The 17,579-nt window shown below is 38.6% G+C and overlaps 1 long non-coding RNA gene across 1 annotated transcript in view; it reads left to right on the forward strand.

The window, feature by feature from the left end:
* LOC129658598 (uncharacterized) overlaps window positions 1-15,860 on the forward strand; it is a 47,531-nt gene extending 31,671 nt beyond the window's left edge. The window contains exon 3 of the long non-coding RNA XR_008717434.1: window positions 15,666-15,860. This is a non-coding gene — a long non-coding RNA (uncharacterized LOC129658598). The remainder of the gene's footprint in view (window positions 1-15,665) is intronic.
* The last annotated feature ends 1,719 nt before the right edge of the window (window positions 15,861-17,579 follow it).

Consider the following 17,579-nt stretch of genomic DNA (forward strand, 5'->3'; position numbering starts at 1 on the left):
TGGAGCTGTTTGTATAGATGGGCACCGTGGGAACACGGTAAGGGGACTCTTGGGGTAAAAGGGTCTTCCCAACTCTCCTGAAATTGCGCCACGTGGGTGGTGTGCATTTCCGTAGAGCAGAACGAAACAGCAAAGGGGAATTCTCAATTTTGTTCCAAGAATGTAAAAAAATTCGCTCACTTGACAAGGAAAAGGGGAGAAGTTAGCCATTTAAAGAAAGTCCCCGCAAAGTTTACTAAAACTACTGCAACGACAAAACTCTCAGAAGTCTGTGTGAAAGGAATACCGGCTTGCTGGCTCGGTTTTCTTTCTGGTCCGGGGACCGCTGATGCCCTAGCCTCTTTTCAGAGATGCGGAGCCAGGGGGTTGGGGAGAAATGACTCAGGGAGGCGGGGGCCTCCTCCGCAGCAGCCCAGAGGGCTGGACTCTCACCTGGAAGATCCTACTGTTGCCTCAAGAGACGCACTAGGAGGTCTTCTGTAGCTTCGTAGGGAGGGATCACAGAGGAGCAGAGGATGGTCCCCACCCCACTCCATGCCTCTGTACAAAGGAAACGCGCTTTCTGTCTCCCACCCGGGGCTGCCGCCATGATTAATGAGCCTGCCGGTTTCGGGACTCCTTCCTGAGCTGGCCTGGAGCAGCCCCACAGGGACTGTGGTGAGCGTGTCTCAGGCTCCTCTGTCTCTTCTCACTTCCCATGTGATCATCTTCCGCATGCACTGAGCTCCCTTCTTGTTGGGTTTGTTGCATTTTCTTTTTCTTTCCAGCTTATAAATCTCTTAACTAGATAACCACCAGTCTGTAGAAGAAGCATGACATCCCTAAACGTGCATCAGAGCCCCCGTGGATCCAGCGGATTATGCTACTGATGGTGACAATAAAATAACCTGAGATTTAAGCAGTGCAGCCAAAAAGCTGGAAACACTGTGTATATAATCAGTCATTTACTCCCTGAATAATCCAGTAAGAAAGGGAGCATATTGTATTTCTTCCCTTTCTCCTTGTATCCTCTTTCTTTCCTTCCCTACCTCACTCCTTCCTTCCTGATAATTGTATCAGACTGAAGTCTGGCTTGGTAGGTCAAAAATGGTAGAATATTTTTTGTGGTTCAGCTTAATATATTCTAGTAAAGGTAATAAAAGCTACATTTTAAGTGGACTTAAATTTTTTATTGAATACTGTAGAATCAGGTTTTTAATTGGACATGATCTCTTAAGATCTAAGACATTTTTAGCTTTAACTTAATGTTAAAGAAATCTTTTTGTCAGAAGGAAATTGATATATTTCTTTCTCTTCCTTTCCATCCTTCTTCACTTCTGGGAACCCAGCTCCCAGCTCCTGTAGCCTGAGCCAACGGCCTCAAAGATCTTGTAAGCATGGGGACTGTCCGTCAGTAACTAACTTACGGTGCATGAAAACTTGTGTGACTTTGGCATGGCATGGAAGTTCAACTTATGGAAGCATCCATACTTTTCGTTTTTCACACTACATTAGCACAAAAACTCAGGAGCTGACCAGATTCAATAGCACTGGGCTCATCTTTCTCTATCTAACCATCTATTTCTCCCTTTCCTCATATCTTCACTGGATGCACTTGCCCTGATGGACTGATACTCCACAGCAGGCCTCCATTCAGCCACTCACATCTATCTTGGTTTGTTTGGCTTTCTTCCTTTCTGCCAGAAGGCTCTGATTTGAAGGTTTGCTGTGATTTAACAAAGGGGGAAAGTGAGGACCATCCAATAGAATGTGGTGATGAATGCACAACAGAACTACCAGAGGATGCAAGGTAACAAAGTCAAGAGGGGCCTAGATTTGGGGGCACACTCTGTGTTTTTTAGGGATTCCTGTTGGCTTCATTCCTCATCTTTAGGAGCTTAAAGATACTTCAGATTGATTTATTAATATCTCAACTTTATTCACTTTTTGTGAGAAACTGTGTGACATCTTTGTAATGGTTCAGCCAGAAATGTCAGCTCTTATGCTGCTCAAGTCTGTTCCAAATTGGAAAAAAAAAAATGGAATTTTGAAACTTAACCCTTGATATTGATTTCTTTTTTGTGCCTGCCGCATCTTGTATACTCTTTAGCTTCTGGACTAGTGTTTGTAGGAAGGGTTTATTATAAATGATCATTATTTCCCTAGACAACTAAAAAGAGTTACGTTAGGGAATTAAATCAGCTGAAATTGTGCACAGCAACACAGATACCCATACAGTGCTGGGATACTCACTCAGAAAGAAGGAGGCATACAAAGATGGGCTACCATCTGAGAGGTAACTTTGGGGCCCCAGCTGCTACCTAAGTTCTTAACTGGCTTCATACCTCCAATGTCCAGCCCCGTAAAGCCATAACTCTTTCCTTGGTTAACCTTCTCTAACCACCAATGTTTTCTTGTTACTCCACTGCTTAAAGACCTATTCTTAAAGACCACATCCTACCCTTCCCTTGTTATTAAAAATGGACAGCATTCAGCCTGGACTGGAATATAAACCATATTTTTCCATGTTAGCATCACCAGGTCAACTCTTCCACTTGTCCATCACAAATCTGAAGCACATGGAGCTCCCCATTTAAAATGAACATACACTTCAGGCACAGTTCAAAAACTAATCCTTATAGAGTTCCTGCCAAAAGTACTGTGGAAACTATTATTTAGTAGACATCATATAAGGCTTATTATACTCTCCATCCATTTTTGCAGTTCCTTTACTTACTCATAAATTAGGTTACCAAAAGCCAGTGCGTGTGCTTGTCTCTCTCAAGAAAGCTTTTCCAGAGGATCATGAATTCTACTTGCCTTCGTTTGAGGAATGCTGCAATACAGCATTCAAAAATGGACTGTGAATCCTGTGAAAGTACAAATAAAGATAGCATTGCTGATTCCTCCACGTGTTATGTGGCAAATGCAGTGGACAACTCTCTGGCTGGCACTTTTTTTTCTTTTGTATTAGGAGTGTTGCTGACTCCAGTTTGGCTTTTCCCCCACTTTAATAACTCTTTTATTCCTCTCTTACATTACCCAAATGTATTTCAGATAATATTGCAAGCCATCCTCTATTCTTTCTGGAAAAAGGTAGGTTACCAGTAAGTACCACAGACAAACCTTCAGCTGGACACTTCAAGAACTAGATATGTCAGGTCTCAAATATCAAAAAGGGTTCCACGTGGCATTGACTAGAGCTCCCTGACCACATCACAGCCCCAGATGCTCTGAGCTTCCTTGCTAGATCCTTTGTCGACCATCCTATTTTCTCCATGGTTCCCATGCTGCCCTACATTCTTTGCTTCCTTTGGGCCCTGTGGGTAACTTCATTTTCAACTTAGATGCCTTCCAAATCGCCCCTTAACCTGACTTATAATGTTCAGTCATTTGAACTACCAAAACCAGCCTGCCTGGGAAGGAACTTCTTTTATTGCAGCATTTTTCAAATTTCAGTCAGTTGTATCCTGCTTCACACCTGAACCTTATTTTGCTTAGTATCTTTCCTTAAATCCTCTTCCTTACATTTCCAATTGGACCTGAAATACACAGAATTGAGTACATCATTTTTTGTTGTTGTTGTTGTTGTTCTTGACAGACTCTCATCATCAAAGCGTATACGTTTTCTTATTTTGTTAGTTATTTAATTTCTTTGACTATGTAATACGTGTTTGTAAACCACCACCCCAAACAAAAGCCAGGATGTCTATATGACCCCTTTCCACAATCTACCCACCTACCCATTGCCCCCAGGAAAAGAATCTTGAATCTTGTGGTCATCATTCCTTTTCTGTATAGTCTCATTTCATCAATATGTAGATCTAAAATGTGCATGTTTTACTCTAATTGTTTTTAACCTTAAAAAAATTAATCTAACTCTACGCAATCTTTTTTGAGTATTGCTTTTTTTCTCATTTTATATAACTCAGATTTATCTCTGTTATTCTCAGTGGTTGTAGTTCATTCAGTTTCATAATAATATTCTGTTATGTGAATTCACCACCATTTATTCATCTACTTTTTTTTGCTATTGGGTATTTGGTGGAGTTCGTGATTTCCTTAGTGTTCAGAGGACTGCTGTGAACTTTATTCTGCGTATCACCTGCATTCAAGTGCGAAAATGTATCTTGATACGAATATACAGGCTGGGATGGTGACTCATTAAAGCAGGCAATATTCCATTTAAGGAGGCAATGCCAACCTGTTTTCCAAAGCAGTCACATCAATTTATTCTGCCACCAATCATTACAGATAGCTCTGAATTCATACCTTCCTCAATGCTTGCAAGTGTTAGACTTCTGAATTTATACCAACAGGATAGGTGAAAAGTCTCACTTAAAAAATTATGGGGAAATGTTATATTTTTAATCATAAGTAGAAAATTCATATCATTTCATACAAATAGAAAACCATGAAAATAAATAAATAAACCAAAACCAAAATCATGTTCAAAATCATCACTGGATACTTCTACCTATTGAAAGCAATTAGCCTGAGGTTGCTGTTTCTTTTTTTGAAAGGGAAAGTTAGCAGACATTAGCGAGCATTGGAGTTAACGACAGCAAGCTGAGATGATTTGACTGAAAGACCATTGAAAAGGAGGTTCCTTTCTCAATCTGTGATTTACTGTATTTAATTTTGAATACTCTTAATTCTTAAAATCATCTGCATTGCCACCCACACACTTGCCCTAATTTGGTCCTCTGTAGCTTTCCTTAAATAATCTCTTATTAATCACAGCCAATCCCCAAGTGATCCTGTGAGGTTCTGATATCTTGTTGACAGTGTCAACTTATATTTTGAATTTATTCAAACAAATTCATTATGTTTTATATCAAGAAAGAGTTCATTCTTTGGCTTTACCTAATGAGGACATGAAAGTCTGTTTGGATTTTGCTTTCTGCTTCAATAGTAAGGGATTCTTGTTGTACTTGAGGACTCATAGTCAAATATTTTTTTGTCTAAACTGTTTCTGATCTTTCTGGTTTATTTTTTAATGTTTTGTATCATACGTATTTTAACACTGGAAGCTATCTCAAGTGTTTTGGACGTGTATGCTAAATAAATTATGCTATAGAAAAAGAGCTTCTACTTGAATGAATAAGTGATCAGTACTACTCTGCATTGTTTTTATACTGTTCTCTGTGGTGACCTCATGTTTTTCACCTAGAATATAAACTTCTAGAAGACAGGAATTGCCTTACATTAAATGTGTGTATATGGCTTCCCTGATAGCGCAGTTGGTAAAGAATCCACCTGCAATGCAGGAGACCCTGGCTTGATTCCTGGGTTGGGAAGATCCCCTGGAGAAGGGAAAGGCTACCCACTCCAGTATTCTGGCCTGGGTCACAAAGAGTCAGAAACGACTGAGTGACTTTCACTCGAATGTATGTATTCCTTGGTTCTTAGCAAAACATTGGATAGTAAGCATACCCTAAACACTTGTGTTTCAGGGGGACATCCTCTAAAGTAATGGTAGGAAATCTGGAGGTGGCAATGACCTTAAAAAAAAAAAAACTAACAAAAAATAGAATGAGAAAGGCTTTCTAAAATCATGTCACCTTTCCATGCAATAGAACAGCTATAGTACTGTTTTTCTTCATAAAACCAGTCTGTCAGTGTGCTGAATGACAATTTTGCTTCAGTTCTGAACACTCAGTGTTCCTTTACTTCATACATAATCAGGGAGAAAGATATTCAGGATTGTGTGGATATTGCATCTCTCCCAAAAGATTTTATTGACCCTGAGAATACGTGCTGGAAATGAGGGATAACATTTGTGTTCCATGTGGGATAGGGCCTTGCATACTCCAAGACACCCTGATGAGAAGGCTGGAGAATGTTATTCACACAAGGCCAGCATCAGATCCTGGGCTAATCAATGGGGGTGCTTGTAAGATATGAATCACGCCCATTATTTGGCCCACACTTAAGATTCTGAGTCTGTCAATGAAGTTGGTCAAATTGGCAGACATGTCCCGTTCTGGTCTCTGTGAACACTGGAGAGCTATAAAATTGCTCTGAGTGGAAAATTCAACTCAAGCAGGAATTATGCATCTGCAGCCAACACCACCAAGCAAACTGAAAACCAACCAGAATATTAAAAAAACAAATGACCACAAACCATACAAAATGTTCAGGTCCGTGGTATAAAGAAAAATACTCCAAGGACTCCAAAGGTCTGATTTATTAAAGACCTCGGTTCTTGCAAATGCATAAAATTGCACAATGACTCATAGAAAATCAGTCCCTCAATGCATTTTGCACCAGGTAGAAGATATATGAAGAAAACCCCCATTTATACAAGGAGCCCATGATCCCTGTGATTTATTAGGCAATTTCCCCATGTGCAATACTGTGTGAGCACCAGGCCCAGCGTGGAACCCTAACCAGAAGAAGAAATCAGGATGAAACCAGAGGGGCCAGCAAAAGTCTGGATTCAAAGGCATGTTTGTGTGCAACTTGGCAGCAATGAGACCAAGTAGGGAGGTTGGAAATCTTAAAGAAAGAAAAACATTCCCCATTGGGCTCCAACAACTACAGAAGGAAAGTTTTCCCAGAGGAGACCATTCATTCTCAGCTAGCTCTCCTGTTCTACAAAACAGTAGGGCTTTGCCAGTGTCCCCACATTTTCCCAAGAAGAGAAAGGTGGCCTAATCCATTGTGGACTAGCTCCCTTTATTGGAAATGTCTGTCCTCCTGTGGACAGCACCACCACCCCCCCACCTTCCCTGAGGGGTGGTTCCATCATGCTGGTCCAGAAGATTAAAATCTGCACTAGGCTGAATAGAAATATTATGCCTTAGGGATATGAAGGCAGGGAAGAAGATGCTAGATGATAATCCTGAAATCATGTTGACTGAAAACAAAGGGTGAATTTTAGTCTCAAAATGCCTGAAACCACTCATTCTGTGATCCTGGCTGCTCCATCTAAGATGGAGTATATTTGGGATGCTTGAAGTCTATTAGGGAAAGTTCATTTAACCAGATGACTAGGAATAGGGCCGGATCTCTTTTATGTTTCCATGTCATGATTTTCTCCAGCTAGTTTCATGGAATATTGCCACGTGGGGCATATTTCTGTCTCCAGACACTCACAAAATATCTAAATTACATGGGTGGAACTCAACATGAGAAGATATTAAAAAGTTTAATTAGGAAGTTCATATATATATATATATGTAACAAATGGTGTATGTGTGGAAAAAAATGTATATATGTATGTTTTCCACAGACAGAGAATTCCTGGGCCACTTTGTCCTGGAAAACCCATTCCTTTTCTTTTAAGAAAGCCCAAGGCACATGCAGCCCTATTTTAGACTTTGCAGTTTGTGTCACGGCAGAATTCTGTCTAATATGTTGGCTAGAGCTGCGAAAGCTGGTGGGCCCCCGTGTCTCTTCTGGTATCTCTGGCCTTCCTCTGGGTGTCAGCACTGGAGATGCTCAGGCTCCACTCTGTGTCTGAGTTTTTAACTTGTGGCTTCAGGTCAATGAGATCAGGATCCTTCTGGGTGTGGGGATGTGGGAAATGAAAACAAAACTTGAGTATTTCAGTTGAGGTCTCTCCTGTCTTCTCCTTTCTCTAGTATGATTTTCCTAGGGCTTCCTCGTGGCTCAGCAGTAAAGTATCCGCCTGCCAATGCAGGAGACACAAGTCCAATCCCTGGTCCGGGAAGATCCTACATGCCGTGAAACAACTAAGCCCGGGCACCACAACTATAGAGCCTTTGAGCCTGTGCTCTAGAGCCTGGGAACCACAACTACTGAAGCCCCCATGCCCTAGAGCCCATGCTTTACAACAAGAGAAGCCACCAGAATGAAAAGCCCATGCACCACAACTAGAGAGTAACCCCAGCTTTCTGCAGCTAGAGAAAAGCCCATGTACTAATGAAGACCCATCACAGCCACAAATAAATAAATAAATAAAGTTATTTTAAAAAATCACGTTTCAAAAAAAAAGATTTTTCTATTTGCAGAAAATCATTCCTTGATTTCTTAAGTTTTCCCTTTCACATATTTACCTACTCAACTCTCCAACTGCATTAAAAATATGTATTTAAGTAAAACAAACAAGCAGTTAACTCACCAAAGCACCTATTTTCTTTTTTTGTTACTATGCATTTTATTTAATTTAAATTTATTTATTTTAATTGGAGGCTAATTACTTTACAATATTGTATTGGTTTTGCCATACATCAACATGCATCCACCATGGGTGTACACATGCTCAGCATCCTGAACCCTCCTCCCACCTCCCTCCCCGTACCATCCCTCTGGGTTATCCCAGTGCACCAGCCCCAAGCATCTTGTATCATGCATCGAACCTGGACTGGCGATTCGTTTCTTATATGATATTATACATGTTTCAATGCCATTCTCCCAAATCATCTCACCTTCTCCCTCTCCCTCTCCCACAGAGTCCAAAAGACTGTTCTACACATCTGTGTCTCTTTTGCTGTCTCGCATACGGGGTTATGGTTACCATCTTTCTAAATTCCATATATATGCGTTAGTATACTGTATTGGATTGGAGAAGGAAATGGCAACCCACTCCAGTGTTCTTGCCTGGAGAATCCCAGGGACGGGGGAGCCTGGTGGGCTGCTGTCTATGGGGTCGCACAGAGTTGGACATGACTGAAGCGACTTAGCAGCAGCAGCAGCAGCATACTGTATTGGTGTTTTTCTTTCTGGCTTACTTCACTCTGTATAATAGGCTCCAGTTTCATCCACTTCATTAGAAATGATTCAAATGTATTCTTTTTAATGACTGAGTAATACTCCATTGTGTATATGTACCACAGCTTTCTTATCCACTCATCTGCTGATGAACATCTAGGTTGCTTCCATGTCCTGGCTATTATAAACAGTGCTGAAATGAACTTTGGGGTACACATGTCTCTTTAAATTCTGGTTTCCTCAGTGTATATGCCCAGCAGTGGGATTGCTGGGTCATAAGGCAGTTCTATTTCCAGTTTTTTAAGGAATCTTCGCACTCTTCTCCATAGTGGCTGTACTAGTTTGCATTCCCACCAACAGTGTAAGAGAGTCCCCTTTTCTCCACACTCTCTCCAGCATTTATTGCTTGTAGACTTTTGGATCACAGCCATTCTGACTGGCGTGAAATGGTACCTCATTGTGGTTTTGATTTGCATTTCTCTGATAATGAGTGATGTTGAGCATCTTTTCATGTGTTTGTTAGTCATCTGTATGTCTTCTTTGGAGAAATGTCTATTTAGTTCTTTGGCCCATTTTTTGATTGGGTTGTTTATTTTTCTGGAATTGAGCTGCAGGAGTTGCTTGTATATTTTTGAGATTAGTTGTTTGTCAATTGCTTCGTTTGCTATTATTTTCTCCCATTCTGAAGGCTGTCTTTTCACCTTGCTTATAGTTTCCTTTGTTGTGCAGAAGCTTTTAATTTTAATTAGGTCCCATTTGTTTATTTTTGCTTTTATTTCCAATATTCTTGGAGGTGGGTCATAGAGGATCCTGCTGTGATGTATGTCAAAGAGTGTTTTGCCTATGTTCTCCTCTAGGAATTTTATAGTTTCTGGTCTTATGTTTAGATCTTTAATCCATTTTGAGTTTATTTTTGTGTATGGTGTGAGAAAGTGTTCTAGTTTCATTCTTTTACAAGTGGTTGACCAGTTTTCCCAGCACCACTTGATAAAGAGATTGTCTTTTCTCCATTGTATATTCTTGCCTCCTTTGTCAAAGGTAAGGTGTCCATAGGTGTGTGGATTTATCTCTGGACTTTCTATTTTGTTCCATTGATCTACATTTCTGTCTTTGTGCCAGTACCATACTGTCTTGATGACTGTGGCTTTGTAGTAGAGCCTGAAGTCAGGCAGATTGATTCCTCCAGTTCCACTCTTCTTTCTCAAGATCGCTTTGGCTATTCGAGGTTTTTTGTATTTCCATACAAATTGTGAAATTATTTGTTCTAGCTCTGTGAAAAATACCGTTGGTAGTTTGATAGGGATTGCATTGAATCTATAGATTGCTTTGGGTTGTATACTCATTTTCACTATATTGATTCTTACAATCCATGAACATGATATATTTCTCCATCTATTAGTGTCCTCTTTGATTTCTTTCACCAGTGTTTTATGGTTTTCTATATATAGGTCTTTAGTTTCTTTAGGTAGATATATTCCTAAGTATTGTTTCTTTTTGTTGCAATGGTGAATGGAATTGTTTCCTTAATTTCTCTTTCTATTTTCTCATTAGTAGTGTATATAATGCAAGAGATTTCTGTGTTGATTTTATATCCTGCAAATTTACTATATTCATTGATTAGCTCTAATAATTTTCTGGTGGAGTCTTTAGGGTTTTCTATGTAGAGGATCATGTCATCTGCAAACAGTGAAAGTTTTACTTCTTCTTTTCCAATCTGGATTCCTTTTGTTTCTTTTTCTGCTCTGATTGCTGTGGCCAAAACTTCCAAAACTATGTTGAATAGTAGTGGTGAGAGTGGGCACCCTTGTCTTGTTTCTGACTTTAGAGGAAATGCTTTCAATTTTTCACCATTGAGGATAATGTTTGCTGTGGGTTTGTCATATATAGCTTTTATTATGTTGAGGTATGTTCCTTCTATTCCTGCTTTCTGGAGAGTTTTGATCATAAATGGATGTTGAATTTTGTCAAAGGCTTTCTCTGCATCTATTGAGATAATCGTATGGCTTTTATTTTACAATTTATTAATGTGGTGTATTACATTGATTGATTTGCAGATATTGAAGAATCCTTGCATCCCTGGGATAAAGCCCATTTGGTCATGATGTATGATCTTTTTAATGTGTTGTTGGATTCTGATTGCTAGAATTTTGTTAAGGATTTTTGCATCTATGTTCACCAGTGATATTGGCCTGTAGTTTTCTTTTTTTGTGGCATCTTTGTCAGGTTTTGGTATTAGAGTGATGGTGGCCTCATAGAATGAGTTTAGAAGTTTACCTTCCTTTGCAATTTTCTGAAAGAGTTTGAGTAGGATAGGTGTTAGCTCTTCTTTAAATTTTTGGTAGAATTCAGCTGTGAAGCCGTCTGGACCTGGGCTTTTGTTTGCTGGAAGATTTTTGATTACAGTTTCAATTTCTGTGCTTGTGATGGGTCTGTTAAGATTTTATATTTCTTCCTGGTTCAGTTTTGGAAAGTTGTAGTTTTCCAAGAATTTGTCCATTTCTTCCTCGTTGTCCATTTTATTGGCATATAATTGTTGATAGTAGTCTCTTATGATCCTTTGTATTTCTGTGTTGTCTGTTGTGATCTCTCCATTTTCATTTCTAATTTTATCGATTTGATTTTTCTCCCTTTGCTTCTTGATGAGTCTGGCTAATGGTTTGTCAATTTTATTTATCCTTTCAAAGAACCAGCTTTTGGCTTTGTTGATTTTTGCTATGGTCTCTTGTTTCTTTTGCATTTATTTCTGCCGTAATTTTTAAGATTTCTTTCCTTCTACTAACCCTGGGGTTCTTCATTTCTTCCTTTTCTAGTTGCTTTAGGTGTAGAGTTAGGTTATTTATTTCACTTTTTTTCTTGTTTCTTGAGGTATGCCTATATTGCTATGAACTTTCCCCTTAGCACTGCTTTTACAGTGTCCCACAGGTTTTGGGTTGTTGTGTTTTCATTTTCATTCATTTCTATGCATATTTTGATTTCTTTTTTTATTTCTTCTGCAATTTGTTGGTTATTCAGCAGTGTGTTGTTCAGCCTCCATATGTTGGAATTTTTAATAGTTTTTCTCCTGTAATTGAGATCTAATCTTACTGCATTGTGGTCAGAAAAGATGCTTGTAATGATTTCAATTTTTTTGAATTTACCAAGGCTAGATTTATGGCCCAGGATATGATCTATCCTGGAGAAGGTTCGGTGTGCACTTGAGAAAAAGGTGAAATTCATTGTTTTTTGGTGAAATGTCCTATAGATATCAATTAGGTCTAACTGGTCTATTGTGTTATTTAAAGTTTGTGTTTCCTTGTTAATTTTCTGTTTAGTTGATCTATCCATAGGTGTGAGTGGAGTATTAAAATCTCCCATTATTATTGTGTTATTGTTAATTTCCCCTTTCATACTGGTTAGCACTTGTCTTACATATTGCAGTGTTCCTATGGTGGGTGCATATATATTTATAATTGTTATATCTTCTTCTTGGATTGATCCTTTGATCATTATGTAGTATCCTTCTTTGTCTCTTTTCACAGCCTTTGTTTTAAAGTCTATTTCATCTGATATGAGTTGCTACTCCTGCTTTCTTTTGGTCTCTATTTGTGTGGAATATCTTTTTCCAGCCCTTCACTTTCAGTCTGTATGTGTCCCCGTTTTGAGGTGGGTCTCTTGTAGGGAACATATATAGGGGTCTTGTTTTTGAATCCATTCAGCCAGTCTTTGTAGTTTGGTTGGGGCATTCAACCCATTTACATTTAAGGTAATTATTGATAAGTATGATCCTGTTGCCATTTACTTTATTGTTTTGGGTTTGAGTTTATACACCCTTTTTGTGTTTCTTGTCTAGAGAATATCCTTTAGCATTTGTTGAAAAGCTGGTTTGGTGGTGCTGAATTCTCTCAGCTTTTGCTTGTCTGTAAAGCTTTTGATTTCTCCTTCATATTTGAATGAGATCCTTGTAGTACAGTAATCTGGGCTGTAGGTTATTTTCTTTTATCACTTTAAATATGTCTTGCCATTCCCTCCTGGCCTGAACAGTTTCAATTGAAAGGTCAGCAGTTATCATTATGGGAATCCCCTTGTGTGTTATTTGTTGTTTTTCCCTTGCTGCTTTTAATATTTGTTTTTTGTGTTTGGTCTTTGTTAATTTGATTAATATGTGTCTTGTGTTTTGCTTTGAGTTTATCCTGTTTGGGACTCTTTGGGTTTCTTGGACTTGGGTGATTATTTCCTTCCCCATTTTAGGGAAATTTTCAACTATTATCTCTTCAAGTATTTTCTCATGGTCTTTCTTTTTGTCTTCTTCTTCTGGGACTCCTATGATGCAAATGTTGGGGCATTTAATATTGTCCTGGAGGTCTCTGAGATTGTCCTCATTTCTTTTAATTTGTTTTTCTTTTTTCCTCTCTCATTCATTTATTTCTACCATTCTATCTTCTACTTCACTAATCCTATATTCTGCCTCTGTTACTCAACTATTTGTTGCCTCCAGAGTGTTTTTGATCTCATTTATTGCATTATTCATTATATATTGATTCTTTTTTATTTCTTCTAGGTCCTTGTTAAACCTTTCTTGCATCTTCTCAATACTTGTCTCCAGGCTATTTATCTGTGAATCCATTTTGATTTCAAGATTTTGGATTATTTTCACTATATCATTATTTGGAATTCTTTATCAGGTGGATTCCCTATCTCTTCCTCTTTTGTTTGGTTTGGTGGGCATTTATCCTATTCCTTTACCTGCTGGATATTCCTCTGTCTCTTCATCTTGTTTATATTGCTGAGTTTGGGGTGGCCTTTCTGTATTCTGGCAGTTTGTGGAGTTCCCTTTATTATGGAGTTTCCTTGCTGTGGGTGGGGTTGTACGGGTGGCTTGTCAAGGTTTCCTGGTTAGAGAAGCTTGTGTTGGTGTTCTGGTAGGTGGAGCTGGATTTCTTTTCTCTGGAGTGCAATGAAGTGTACAGTAATAAGTTATGAGATGTCAGTGGTTTTGGAGTAACTTTGGGCAGCCTGTATATTAGAGCTCAGGGCTGTGTTCCTGTGTTGCTGGAGAATTTGCATGGTATGTCTTGCTTTGGAACTTGTTGGCCCTTGGGTGGTGCTTGGTTTCAGTGTAGGTATGGAGGCGTTTGATGACCTCCTGTCGATTAATGTTCCCTGGAGTCAGGAGTTCTCTGGTGTTCTCAGGATTTGGACTTAAGCCTCCTGCTTCTGGTTTTCAGCCTTATTTTTTACAGTAGTCTCAAGACTTCTCCATCTATACAGCACCATTGATAAAACATCTAGGTTAAAGATGAAAAGTTTCTCCTTTTGAAAACAATGGGCTGCTTTTCTGGGTGCCTGATGTCCTCTACCGGCATTCAGAAGTTGTTTTGTGGAATTTACTCAGTGTTTAAATGTTCTTTTGATGAATTTGTGGGGGAGAAAGTGGTCTCCTCATCCTATTCCTCTGCCATCTTGCCTTGTAATCTACTATGCATTTTTTAATTGAAGATAGTTAGTTTGCAATGTTGTGTTAGTTTCAAGTATACAGCAAAGTGATTCAATTATACATATATACATTCTTTTTCAGATTTTTTTTTCCATTATAGGTTATTACAAGATAGTGAGTAGAGTTCTGTGTGTTATATAGTAGGTCCTTGTTGTTTACCCATTTTATATATGTGCATGCATGCTAAGTCACTTCAGTTGTGTCTGACTCTCTGTGACCCTATGGACTGTAGCCCACCAAGCTCCAATGTTCATGGGATTCTCCAGGCAAGAATAGTGGAGTGGGTGCCATGCCCTCCTCCAGGGGATCTTCCCAACACAGGGATCGAACCCACGTCTCTTATGTCTCCTGCATTGGCAGGTGAGTTCTTTACCACTGGTGCTACCTGGGAAGTCCTAGATTCCTAATTTATCTCTCCTTGTGACCATCCCGTTTTGTAACCATGTTTGTTTTCTGCTATTTTTTAAAGAAACCATTTGAATTCAGGAGATACAGGTTCTAATATCAGTTTCACAATCTGTGAACAGAAAAAGCCTAAGCGATATAAGAATACTACTATCACCCTCAAGCAAGAATGTCTGCTTTTCAATTTATAAATTGATAACTTACCATCAATTATTGTAAGTGGACTATATTAGGCCATTGTGTTTATCATCAACCTGAATTTTCAAAGCCTTGTGAGGTTTAATTGTTAAGAGTAAAATTCCATGGTTAAATGTGGAAAATACATCTCAGTTCAGAACTAAAATTACATATATTATGGTTTCAAAAACTATATTTTAGAAAGATATACTTAATAATTACTGACATTAATTAAGTATCCATGAATATTATGTGCATTGCTTTCTTACTTTTTTGAGTGAAACTATGAAATGCTAGGCTTCTTTAATAGCACAGATGGTAAAGAATCTGCCTGCAATGCAGGAGACCCAGATTTGAGTCCTGGGTTGGGAAGATCCCCTGGAGAAAGAAATGGCAACCCACTCTAGTATTTTTGGCTGGAGAATTCATGGACAGAGGAGCCTGGTGGGCTACAGTCCATGGAGTCACAAAGAGTCAACACAACTGAGCAATTAACACAAATAAACACACATAAAATACAGATTGTCCTTGGCATTTGTGAGCATTTGAAGGGGAGGAGGGAAATGAACTTTAAAAATTCCTGAGGGGTACCTCTCAAATAAATTACTTAAGTCTCATTCTGCTTTACCAATGAAACTTTCACAGACTATTTGGTTAATTAGAGGACATATTTGAGAATATTCCACTCATTTTTTTTTTCTGGTAAGACCAAATGATGGAAAAGAAGTATAAAGCATAAGAAATGGATGAATTTATGACCTAATATAAGTGGAATCATGCAGAAGTTTTGTGTGTGTGTGTTTTCTTATTTTGGGGCCCATCCTGATTCACTACTAATATGTTTTTAAAAATCAAGGAGGAACTTGTCCAAACCTCAGTTCATAGGAATGGAATTAATATTGCTATAAAAACAAAGAGTGGGGGGAATAAACTCTGGCACTCTGACTAACAGGAACCGTTGAACTCAGCCGCTGTGAGGACCGTGTGACTCATTCCGGGAAAGAACTTTCCTCTGCCATTCTCTGAAGGGGATTCAACCTCGTCCATCAGCTATTAGCTCAGTTTTTTAAATTAACCATATCAAGACCCACCAACATTGCCTAGAAAAAATCATGTGTTGATATGTTGTCCATGTATTTGAAGACAAAAGGACTGTGAGAGTCGGATGCACTAAAGAATTTTTTTTCTTTTTGTAGCATTTATTGTAAAATTTTAAAAAATCTTAGTTGGAAAAATTTGAAAAATAAAGTTTTATGGAAAAATGTCTGAATTCTGTTCAAATGAGAAACATTACAGGGATTTTTTTTTTCCTACCTCAATTGGTTTTGTTTTCAAGAAAACATGACACATGCCACTTAAAAACTTCAAGATGGGAGAAGAAAAGTCATATGCTTTCAATTAAAATAGGTTCTTTTTGTCTCCCAGAGAGTATTTAAGTATTTCATGGGAGCCTGAGAAATCAGTGCAGTTTTATACTTTTTTTTTTCAGAAGGGATGTGCTACATTATCCCACAAATTCTTGCCTATGGTCTGGTGTCATCCAAATTTCCCAATTTGCCTGGAAGAGAAAGGCCATTTCCTGGTTGAAACAGGTTTCTTTTTCACATATTTTATCAGACTAGGCTTCACTGATGAACTCTCACATATCAATGTTTAAACCACAATGGTTTATTCCTCATTCATGTTACACAACTACACAACCACCATGGTCATTATGGGCACTCAGGGACCCAGTTGCAGAGAGTCAAGATGGGTTGAAAGACTGCTTTGGAAGGTCTTGCCTTAGCAATTAAGTGCTTAACTCATAATTGACCCAACTCAGATTTTGGCCAGAGCAAGTCACATGATGCCATCCCACCTCAAGGAAGTCAGGAAGTACAATCTTTCTGTTTGCTAGCTTTATGTGATGAACTGTAAGAACACAACCACACATGTAATTGCATGCCTGCATTAATTACTTAAAGCTTGGCTTCCAATAATTCCTCCCTGGCATGGAGGTGTCCGTGAATTCTAAAATTACATGCAACTCTTGTAATGTGTGTGTGCATATGTGTGTGTGTGTGCACAGTCGTGTCTGACTCTTTGTCATCGAATGGATTATAGCCACCGTGCTCCTCTGTCCATGGAATTTTCCAGGCAAGAATACTGGAGTGGGTGGCCATTTCCTCCTCCAGGGGATCTTCTCAATCCAGGGATCAAATCTGTATCTCTTGCATCTCCTGCATTGGCAGATGGATTCTTTACCACTGACTGAGCCACCTGGGAAGCTCTATTCACATAATATGTTGACCCATCTCTTCCACCTTGTATTTATGAACAGACATTAGTTTAGGTTAAACACATGGACATTTTGATTGTGGTTATCATCAAGCCAGCGGTTGGACATATATTTTCTTTTGATTCCTATACTTTCATAAGCCAGTTAATTCACCAATCATTATCCAATTGATAATTTATTTCTGCTCTTTTTTCATTGACATGAGATTTTATATTTTTCTATTACAACTCACCAGAGAAATCATTAGTTGGAAACTGCTTCCCCTCTAGGAATTCACAAAATCTGACTCAGCCTTCTGGTTAGAAAAAGAGATGTTTTAAAAAATTAATTTTAATAACTGTCCATTCAGTGAATATTTTGAAGATAGCATGAGGATTTTGCAACTATTTTGGAAAGCACATCAAAATGTCCTAATAGTAATTTCAAGATTATGTCTAAGTCTATTTTCACTCTAACATCTAGTATGTGAAGGTATTTGGCAAATGCCTTGAAACTGTAATTGCTTTGAATTCCTAATTTTAAAGATATTAATCATAAAAAGTTGAGAAGCTGCTCTAATTAGGCACTACTGCTAGGAAAGATATTCTA

The sequence above is a fragment of the Bubalus kerabau genome, chromosome 8, assembly GCF_029407905.1.
Source record: "Bubalus kerabau isolate K-KA32 ecotype Philippines breed swamp buffalo chromosome 8, PCC_UOA_SB_1v2, whole genome shotgun sequence".
Lineage (NCBI taxonomy): Eukaryota > Metazoa > Chordata > Mammalia > Artiodactyla > Bovidae > Bubalus > Bubalus kerabau.